At 44.0% G+C, this 11,654-nt stretch overlaps 1 non-coding gene across 1 annotated transcript; it reads right to left on the bottom strand.

Annotated features, from left to right (window-relative positions):
* Window positions 1-7,608: 7,608 nt before the first annotated feature.
* Window positions 7,609-7,680, bottom strand: Trnah-gug. Its single transcript has one exon. It is a non-coding gene; the product is annotated as a tRNA-His (tRNA).
* Between the last annotated feature and the right edge of the window lie 3,974 nt (window positions 7,681-11,654).

The following is an 11,654-nucleotide window of genomic DNA, read 5'->3' as shown; positions in this document are numbered from 1 at the left end:
CGTGCGTGCGTGCGTGCGTGCGTGCGTGCGTGCGGCATGTGTGTGTGTACGCGCGGGCCTGCGTGTGTGTGCGCGTGGTGGAAAATATATTTGTGTATGTGCATATAGTTGACGTCTATTCATATGCAGTAGCCGTGATCGTATTTAGTGGTTAGTACCTTGCGTTGTGGCCGGTCTGAGCCAGGTTCGAATACTGGTCACGGCATAGCTATACTCAGTAGCAATGTCACGGAAGGAATGCCACTGTTGTCTGTCACTCGTAGATTGTGGGCAAATTTTAAATAGTTATTTTTCACATACTTGGGCAATATTGTAAGGTAAAATGTGTACTTTAGTTTACGATGTTCGTAAAGCACATAGCATCGGATTCTGCCGCACTGAAATATGCGGAAACAAACATTGTCAAATGATATGATATTGCTGTAGATGATGCAGGTCATTATTCCTAAATGAATCACAACATTCTATTAGCTGTATTACAGAGACCCTCTGCGGTATTGTACACGTCACTTCAAAGGAACACGTCAATGTGTCGACAGAGCTCTAATTCGTTTCTATCTCCCTGTCTCTCTCCCTGCCTCTCTCCCTGCCTCTCTCTCTCCCTCTGCATCTGAAATAGATAGATATGTGTGTGTATGTGTGTGCGCGTGTGCTTGTGCGTGTACGCGTGCGTGTGTGTCGGTATTAATATACACAAGAACAAACACAGATGACCAACATGCGCAGGGCTGTTCTTCGTGAGATTCGTGGTAGCGACATTACGCATCGCATTTTTATCACCTCTGAACGCCCTCGGCGCATCCGGTGTGATGTCATAGTGCGTTGCGCATCATGATATCTACTATCACGCGCAGTACCGCATTATGTTGTTCCCGTGCATGGATTCTAAACACGCCGTGCATACTGCATGCCTCTGTCGCGGATAGAATTACATTCTCTCTGGCGAAGATTTTCTTCTTCTAATTTCGTCGTTCATTTCTTACACGAGCAATACTAATTCGCGCGAGAAAACAGACGACTGTATAACTGCTGACGAAAAAGCCTAGATAAAAATATGTATCTAAACATAGTAGAGATAATAGTATTAGAAGTAATAGTAATAGCAGGAGTAAGATAATATATTATCTTACTCCTGGTAATAGTAGTAAGGGTAATGGTAAGCGTCAGTATAAGTCCCCTACTATGTGGAGTCACATATAGGCTATTTGCACATAGAAAGGACGTGTTGCTCCGATAAAACCCTGCATCGATCGTTAGACGACTTCTTCTCGCGAATAATGTCTTGGAAATACTATGAACTGTGTCCTAATCTAGAGAAGTAGGCTATGACGCGGTGCGCAGACAGATGTGCAAACGCAGCCGGAACTGTCCGCGTACCCTTGGGGCATATAAGCCATATAAGAGCTCGAGCGAGATACAGCTGGTATACAAATGCGTCGCAGCAGCGGTTAGTCGCAGCAATCCTGTAGCAGAACCACAGCGTATCATTGCCTGCCGATCACAAGGATAAAGATTGCTTTTCAGGAGGAGCACATACTTAAGAAGATAGACGACCGTTCCTAAGAATCTTATAGTGGAGAATGTGTATGTCGCAGTGACTCCTGCTGGCCCTACGTGCTGCATGAGCATAAGGTCACGTACGTTTCACAATATGGAGAGGAGAATGTACGTAACTCTCGGCGCGATCTGGTTGCTGGTAAGCAAGAGTGACTGCCTGCCTGATGGCGGTGGATTCCAGCATACGCGCCTCGCAGATCTTTCCGGTAGATTCACTGGCATCTTTGGTCCTGGCTCTCCGGGAAGTTTCCCAATACTGCCGCCGATTAACCCCGACGATGGTCCCGTCATTGACGGAACTATTGCTGTAGTTGGAGGTAAGCATCTGAACTCTACATGTATTTGTTGATATATATGTCATAGCGCGCGCGTTTATGTCTGCGTGGATTCGTCCGTGCGTGTGTATGTGTGAGTGTGTTTACCTATATATTATTGGGCGTGTTTGTTGCAGGATCTGTTCATTTCCTTCTCTCGCGCGCGCTTCTCCATTGTCTCTCTCCGCGCGCTCGCTCTCTCTCTCTCTCTTTCTCTCTCTCTCTTAGCACTTTATTTCAAAGGTGTGGTACTTTAGTGATTCACGATATTATTTATGATTTATTACATATTATTATATGATATATGATTTTTTATATCACGATTTATGTTATTCACGATATGATTCATATGCTCTGACGGGAGTTATGTTTACTCACTTGATCGGCTGCAAACTCCACGACAGATGGCGCTCTCGCACTGGCTCAATTCACGTATTCGGAGTTGTACGAAGGGGGCGCTGCATGCAGTTTGGATCCAGAATTTTAGAAGGTATTTTTTTAGAAGGATTCTGCAATCTCTTCTGAGATGTTGAAATATTATAAATAATTTTCTTTTGTTAGAACCATTATTAGATATCTCCTTATCATAATAGACGGGGGTAAGGGGGGGTACTGTTCACAATTCACAGTGAAAATAAAGTGCTTTTCACATTTCACAGTGAAAATAATGCTCTTTTCACAGATCACGGGGATCATAAGATAAGGTCATAGAAGTATACAAGTGTATTTCTTGACTAACAACACTTCTGAGAATCAAAAATATGCTTGCACAGTAGTCATGCTTATACATGTGTGTGTGTGTGTGTGTGTGTGTGTGTGTGTGTGTGTGTGTGTGTGTGTGTGTGTGTGTGTGTGTGTGTGTGTGTGTATATCATATATATATATAGTTTCAAGCTCTTGATAGTTTCCATATGTTCTTCTGCAGCTAGGGGGGTCCGGGGGCATGCCCCACCGGGAATTTTTTTTAAATTAGGCTATATTTGGTGCATTCTGGTGAATTTTGAGGCCTGTGACCGGTTTCTGGAAACCGGTTCAAACCGGCCTAAACCCGCGCCGGACATGCATAGATTCACGAGGAAAGAGACCTCTTATTCACAGTTCACAGACTAAATAAAAGCTAAATCACGCTTCACGCAAGGTGGTCCATTCACAGTTCACAGACAAAATAAATTGCAATTCACAGTTCACGAGGTATAAAAACGGCCGATCACGTTTCACGAAAATACCCTTACCCACCCTCATAATAGCAGAATAATGTCAGGTTTCACACTTGCGAATACTTCTACCACACTACATACACCTCATTATGTCTACCCATGACGAACAAGATGGCAAGTCTCAGTGTCGACAGCACAGGTCCTTATCAGGGCCGGCACTGAGTATCATCTCATCCAACATTGAAGGTCTCTCAGGCGCCAAACAAGATATTCTGGCTGACCTGTGTGTGAGAAACAAATGTGACATTCTTTGCCTTCAGGAGACACACCGCGGACCTTCACGTAATCGCCCACAAATCCTCGGAATGACCCTTATAGCAAAAAGACCACATAATCAATACGGTAGTGCGATTTTTGTACGTAATGGGCTAACTGTGGATAAGTTTTCTCAATCAGACGATGCTAACATTGAAGCTCTTACCATCGAGCTCATGGAGATTTCTGTCAGCTCTGTCTATAAACCACAACATGAGATATTCGACCTTCCTCGCGAGGTTACTGATGGCCGTATCAATGTGGTTATAGAAGATTTCAATAGCCATAATGTTACCTGGGGATATGCAGAAACAAACAAAGATGGTGCCCTTGTGGAAAACTGGTCAGATGTGAATCAGCTGTCGCTTATACATGACGCAAAGCTCCCCTGCTCCTTCAACAGTTCCAGATAGAGGCGTGGATACAACCCTGACCTGGTGTTTGTTTCTACCAGCATTGCTGGCCAATGGGAGAGGGTTGGCCTGGACCCAACACCACACTCCCAACACCGGCCCATTGGGCTTAAAGTTAACGCCGTAGTTACACCTCGATCGGTACCTTTCCGCCGACGTTTCAATCTGAAGAAGGCTAATTGGGAAAAATTTGCTAAAGAACTCGATGATGCAGTCCGGCCCATGCCTGCTCCACCTACTAACTATGACACCTTCGTAAAGATGATCAAGAAATCATCCAGGAACAACATACCTCGAGGATGCCGCACAAGTTACATTCCAGGTCTGACGGGTGACTCCGAAGCACTGTTTGATGACTATGTAAACTGTTTTTAGAATGATCCATTCGGTGACCACACGCTTGACTCTGGCGAGAGACTAACTGAAGCCATAGCAGAAGGCAGACGGAGGAAATGGCAGGAACTCATCCAGTCTACAAACATGACCCATAGTAGTAGAAAAGCGTGGAAGACAATTCGGATGCTAGGAAACGACCTCTCTAAACTACAACCAAGACCAGAAGTGACTGCTGACCAGGTTGCTCATCAACTCCTTGTGAACAGCCAGGGACACCATAATCATCATCCCAGTAGGGCCAAACTACCAAAAGCTCAATGTACTACACAAAAGAACCAAGACTTCACAAGACCTTTCAATATGAGCGAACTGACTAATGGTATCAAATTGATGAAAAATAATAAAACTGCCGGTCTTGACGATATTTTCTGTGAGCAGATCAAGCATCTCGCTCCCGCTGCCCTTCAATGGCTGCTTGATATGTTTAACAGCTGCCTCTGCACTAACAACATCCCAAAGCTGTGGAGGAAAGCCAGAGTCACTGCAATACTAAAGCCCGGTAAAGACTCAGCTAGTCCAGCTAGCTATAGGCCTATCTCATTGCTCTGCCATACATACAAGCTCTTCGAAAGACTCATTCTCAACCGTTTGACCCCTTACATGGATAAACTCCTCATCCTAGAGCAGGCATGTTTCAGACCAGGAAAATCCTGTACAAGCCAACTCCGTAACCTTACCCAGTTCATCGAAGACAGGTATGAGAAAGGGTTAATTACTGGAGCAGCTTTTGTTGACCTCTCCGCAGCCTACGACACAGTTAACCATCGAATTCTAACCAAAAAGCTATACCAGCTAGTAAAGGATGTGAGACTAGCAGAGCTAATCAGGAACATGTTGGCAAACAGGCGGTTTTTCGTGGATCTCAATGGTAACCGCAGCAGATGGCGTAGACAGAAAAATGGCCTTCCACAAGAAAGCGTTCTGGCCCCTCTGCTTTTTAATCTATGCACAAATAACCAGCCAGTGCACACAAACACCAGGAGTTTCCTTTATGCAGATGACCTCTGCATTGCTTCACAAAAACGGTCCTTTGACGAAGCCGAACGGTCCATCACCGATGCTCTTGTAGGCCTAACCACCTACTACACAGCAAACCATCTACGAGCCAATCCCGGGAAAACTTACATAAGTGCCTTCCATCTAAAGAACAAGGAGGCAAAACGCGAACTGAAAGTCAAATGGTATGAGAAATGGCTGAAACATACCTATAGCCCAGTCTACCTAGGTATTACTTTAGATCGCTCTCTAACTTACAAGAATCACATCATCAAGACAAAGGCCAAAGTGGGTGCCAGAAACAGTATTCTAAAGAAGTTGGCTACTACTAAGTGGGGAACAGACGCCGGGACAATCAGAACCACTGATATCGCCCTGTGCTACTCTGCGGCTGAGTATGCGTGCCCTGTCTGGAGTAGGTCGCCCCATGCTGCACAAATTGACCCAGTTCTGAACATTGCATGCAGAGCCATTTCTGGATGCTTGAGACCAACCAACGTAGATGACCTCTACCTGCTCTGTGGTATTGCTCCTCCACACGTTAGACAAATGGCTTCATCCCAAGTAGAAAAACTTAACCAAGAAAATGACCCTCGCAACCCCCTCTTCCATCATGAAATAGTACAGAAGAGACTAAAGTCCAGGCACAGTTTTATCTACGCGGTTCAACCCCTGGATGGCAACCTCCAAAACTACAGGATCGCCCAATGGTCAAAGCATCTTCAGGCAAGCCAACATATGCTTTTACTCAGACCCCAGGAATCCCTCCCACTAAGAGCCAACAAGGTATGGCCGACGTGGTTATGCCTAAATCGCCTCAGGACAGGGTTTGCTTGCGCGATGCAGGGCACTCATGCAGAAATGGGGATACACTGAAGATGGCCCAACCGAATGCGACTGCGAGGAGGACCAGACTATGGGACACCTCCTGAAATTCCCCCTATTACCAGAGCCCTGTAGCCATGGAGACCTTGAGGCGTTCAACCACCGTGCCAAGTCCTGCGTGCAGCAGTGGCTAGGCCGAGTGTAGTGTAGTGACCCGAGAAGAAGAAGAAGATAATAGCAGGAAATCATTCCTATTCCTATTCAATGATAAATTAGTTTTTCGATCATAGAGTTATGGGTTGTGAGAAGTTAAGACTGAATAATTACACCAAATCTTTAAAGAAGGCTAGTTAACAGACCCGTTTTTTTGGATGACAAGATAAGAGAACCCATATGGTGCGGATTAGGTGGACCCTTTTTTATGCACCTGTCCATTTCGCATGTTCCTCAAGCCAGTGGCTCCCCAACTCAAGACAGAAGAACGCTATATGAATGATAACGCCAAATCTCAGTATATCTGCAGTAGGACCATAGAAATAACATACTTGTTAGACAATAGTGTCTCTATATATTTATCTGAACGGAACAGTAGTGGTGACTAGTAGTAGTAGTAACGCTAGCATGTTTACAAGATATAATTTACAGTTAAGAAAATGGAAGAGAGCACAGATGTTACTATGGATTGGACGTTCGCGTTGAAAACGAAGCTTGAGGAAAGCGAACGGAGTTTGAGTTCGTTGTTTGATTTACGATGACTTCACACAGATGAACCAACTTTATTTTATATCAGAGTAAGAAGTCACGCGTATTCACATGACGGTGATGGTAAATAATCAAATTTTGAGATTTTCATGCAACATAAACTATAACGTTGCCAGAGGAAAGACCGTGTAGGTGAACATTTTGCAAGCCGCAAACATTGGGGGCCGAGGGTGGTAGACAAGCGAACACGAGCGTGTAATGCCCTGTTATTATATTATATTCTCAGTTAAAAACCAAACGTTCTGTGATGCGGTGCTTACGGTGCTTGGTTGAACAAACTCAGACGGCTAGATGGCGCCAGTGCACTACAACTTCACGAATATCTCCAATGCAATGATAAACAGACGATTTCTCACTAAATACTTAAAAGATTTTAATGCACTGTTCACATCGAAGGTTTTAGGTAGATTATTCCGTAATTAATCAGGAAATCGTGGCGAATGACGGATCGCCAAATGTAGCCCAATTTTTAAGAAAATTAACATTTTACAGTATACGAAGAACCATCATAATAATTCCATTGATTATATGTAAATAAATAAATGAATAAATAAATGAATAAATGAATAAATATTTATTTATTTACAATAATCAATAATAACTTTTGGATAATAATATGATAAATCATATTTATAAATATTAAGTGGCATAAATGCTACTAGCTTGAACCTATTTAGCACTGTCCATCAATTTGTGCCACAGAGATTCGTATGCATCTATAGCTGTTGCTGTCTATGATGTTATTTTTTGCACATATCGGAGTAACTTCTTATTAACGACCAGAGTCCACATGAAAAATGACATCGCTGTATAGACACGTGTTATGAATGCCAAAACATTCACTCTTGCCGTGACATGGCTACAGATTAGCTATGCCGTGACCAGGATTCGAACCTGGGTTATTGCGGCCACAACGCAAGGTACTAACCACTATACGATCACGGCTACTGCAACTAAGCGCGAAAAACGTGTTCTATATAATAATTGATATAATAATAATAATAATAATAATAATAATAATAATAATAATAGCAATTGTAAGTGTGTATAATATGATTATACACACATACGACTGCTGCACTGTTTTACCGATAGATTAGTTTACTTCCACGCCTGACAGAACGGACAAGCTAGCTAATTCGCCTATCCGTCTAAGCGCGGTAACCACACCGCCGCCTTGAATGGATATTATCAGGAGTAGATAATAGGGAAGGAGTGTGACATCAATAAACAAGGGAAATTCGTCATTTACTAGCCTTATAATACCTACGATTTCCTACGCGTAACTCATCCAACTTAAGCTCAAATCGGACACAGTACATCCGCCTACCATCGTGCGAAATCCTTTCCTCGTATACACCCGCAATCCGGAGATACAGACTAAAACGTACGACACGATTTTCAATTCTTTGGCCATCAATCCAAATGCACTGCCCGCCTCATATTCAAACAAAAGGCAGCTACTAACCACACTGTCCACGGCTTGCGCTCACGGCGAGGCGCTGTGGCTCGCAGGGAGATATGAATCCGATCTGCTGCTGATAGCGGATTGGCGTGCGTGCGTGGTATGGGGGCATGCCAGCTGTATTGCCGGCATGCCGGTATGACATACAGTCATACATTGTAGCTGTGTACCAGGTCAAAGGTTATCTCGCCGAGTGTTGCGTTGATGCCTAATCAGTCTAATCACCCTGCGAGCCACAGCGCCTCGCCGTGAGCGCAAGCCGTGGACAGTGTGGTTAGTAGCTGCCTTTTGTTTGAATATGAGGCGGGCAGTGCATTTGGATTGATGGCCAAAGAATTGAAAATGGTGTCGTACGTTTTAGTCTGTATCTCCGGATTGCGGGTGTATACGAGGAAAGGATTTCGCACGATGGTAGGCGGATGTACTGTGTCCGATTTGAGCTCAAGTTGGATGAGTTACGCGTAGTAAATCGTAGGTATTATAAGGCTAGTAAATGACGAATTTCCCATGTTTATTGATGTCACACTTCTTCCCTATTATCTACTCCTGATATTATTGCTATATCGATCAACTCTAGGTGTTTGCACGCGTTGTTTAAGCGTGTACGCGGAATTATTGACTCTAGGGCACTTCGTTACTAAGCATTGTTTTGTAGAGCGCCCTGACACAACAATACTAGTGCTGTCCGTCACACAGAAGTAGCACTGCTAGCATAATCGGCATATTTTTATTATTTTCAGAGCACATTACTAGAGCCATGACTTGTTTTATTTTTAATATTGATTTTTTCAAGCTTTGTTCAGACTATTTTCATTTCGCTAGTAGTCCAGGCCCTTGTCTAGGGTAGGTAGGGGAAACCTTGCGAAGAAAAGAAAGTGGAATGGTGGAAGCTCCACGCACAGCAACTTCCTAATTGGTCCTCTGCAGTTAAGAAAGTGCTGCTGGTCCAACCATCTTCTACTGCTGCAGAGAGAGTTTTCTTTATACTCTCAGCTTCGTTCAATGATCAGCATGATAACGCACTGGGAGATTACTATAAGCAAGTGTAATGCTACAATACAGCAAGTGCTAAACGGATATTAGGAAAACGAAATCAAATTCGAATAAGCATGGTGCATTTTGAGGAAACTGACTGAGTCATCAATATAGTTTTGTGTTGTGTTTAGAGCAGTCCAGCCCAGTTCAGGAAAAAGAAGGGATCAATTCAAAGCTAGAAACTTGCTTTCGTTAACAATAAAGCATTTGATTTAGACTTTTCTTGTGTTTCTTGTGAATAACATAATCTTTGAAAAACGAGCATAATTTTTAAAAACGAGCATAATTTAATAAATTGGACACAAAACGAGCACTGCTAGTAGCATAATGTGCTACTTTTACTAGCACAATCTATAAGAGCCTAGTGTGCGCACACTAAGGCACGCACACGCGCACGCACGCACGCACACCCACACGCACACGCACACGCCTATTCAAACGCTCGCACGCATACGCACACTCCCACACATACGCACGCACACACCACACTACGATGCCTCACCGCTTTCCTATGTATGGAACGTTCCGCCCGTAGAGAGAACGAAAACAGTTCCGTATTGTCGTTGCTAGAGTGTTTGCTCTTGCCGTTTGCTTGCGGTCACGTACACACACTACGCCATCGACACGGATATTCACTCGTGGTGTAATATCCGGTGATTGCGGCACTCTCACAGGAACCGGAAACCAGCCGATGCGCGCGATCGGAAGCTACATGCGTCGTATTCATGACGTAGAGATGTGGTTAAACCACAGAGTGAACCAATAACAAAGATTACGTAGCTGCAAGGATGCATATATATATATATATATATGAGAGAGGAGAGAGAGAGAGAGAGAGAGAGAGAGAGAGAGAGAGAGAGAGAGAGAGACAACGCACAGGTCGCACAAAACACTAGCGGGGCGGGACAGACACCTATGGTGTGTATCTGTTTCATAATTCGATTCAAATTCATTCGATGCGTGAATCGAATGATTCGATGCATCATTCGATGCGTGAATCGAATGATTCGATGCATCATTCGATTCACGCATCGAATCATTCGATTCACGCATCGAATCATTCGATTGCACGCATCGTCACTTCGATTCACGCATCGAATCATTCGATTCACGCATCGAATCATTCGATGCATCATCTCGAATGCGTAAATCGAATGATTCGATGCGCGAATCGAATGATTGCGATGCTCATTCGATTCACGGCATCGAATCATTCGATTCACGCATCGAATCATTCGATTCACCGCATCGAATCATTCGATTCACGCATCGAATCATTCGATGCATCATTCGATGCGTGAATCGAATGATTCGATGCGCGAATCGAATGATTCGATGCATCATTCGATTCACGCATCGAACTCATCGATTCACGCATGACGAATCATTCGATTCACGCATCGAATGCATTCGATTCACGCATCAGAATCATTCGATTCACGCATCGAATGATTCGATGCATCATTCGATGCGTGAATCGAATGATTCGATGCGCGAATCGAATGATTCGATGCATCTGATGTCTTCACCATCGAATCATTCGATTCGCGCATCGAATCATTCGATTCACGCCATCGAATGATGCATCGAATAATCGATGCGTGAATCGAATGATTCGATGCGTGAATCAAATAATATGCGATAAATCGAATGTTATATGTGATAAATCGAATGTTATATGTTGATAAATCCGAATGTTATATGCGATAAAATCAACCATAAAACAAAAATCGATATGGACACAAACAACATGCCATAGACACCAACCAGTTTCCCAGCATAAGCAAAAGGTTCTGCACCCCCCTCACCGAAACCCTCTCGGGGTGTTGAAAGCCCCCCCTCCTTCGGCTCCCCACACGAGTTGACGAATGGGTCTATGACGTCATAAACACACCAATACACCGTCACTGCACGTATACAGACCACATAGATCCTGTATGAACCGCCACATACGTCACAGAATCCCATGACGCGAACGACAGACGCTTAAGCCAATCAGGAGCAAGTATACATATCACGCGATCAGATGCCACCTTTCAGCCAATTCGGCGCCCCGGAACCCTGGGTGCCACCTCCGCGTTCCCGTTGGCCCCCCTCAGCTGACAGGGATCTAGGGTATATAAGGAGGAGATACACCGCTGAAAAGCACAGTTCTTTCCAGCTGTAAAAAGTTAGAAGAACCTGTCGAAGACTACTATAAGTCGAAACTAGTCAAGACTACTATAAGTCGCAAACTAGTCAAGAGTACCGTATGTCGAAACTAGTCGTTTATTGCTAATTTGGTGTAGCATCTTCTTAACAAACTTTGTATATATTAAAATGGCGACATCCAACCAGGAAGCTATAAATTCCACGTGGGACGAAACTCAGACTAAGAACTGTGCCAAGTAGAGGCTATCCAGGCCTCTTCTTCAACAAC

Source organism: Priapulus caudatus, unplaced genomic scaffold, assembly GCF_000485595.1.
Source record: "Priapulus caudatus unplaced genomic scaffold, Priapulus_caudatus-5.0.1 Scaffold300, whole genome shotgun sequence".
Classification (NCBI taxonomy): domain Eukaryota; kingdom Metazoa; phylum Priapulida; class Priapulimorpha; order Priapulimorphida; family Priapulidae; genus Priapulus; species Priapulus caudatus.
This window is presented reverse-complemented; position numbering and strand designations above follow the sequence as displayed.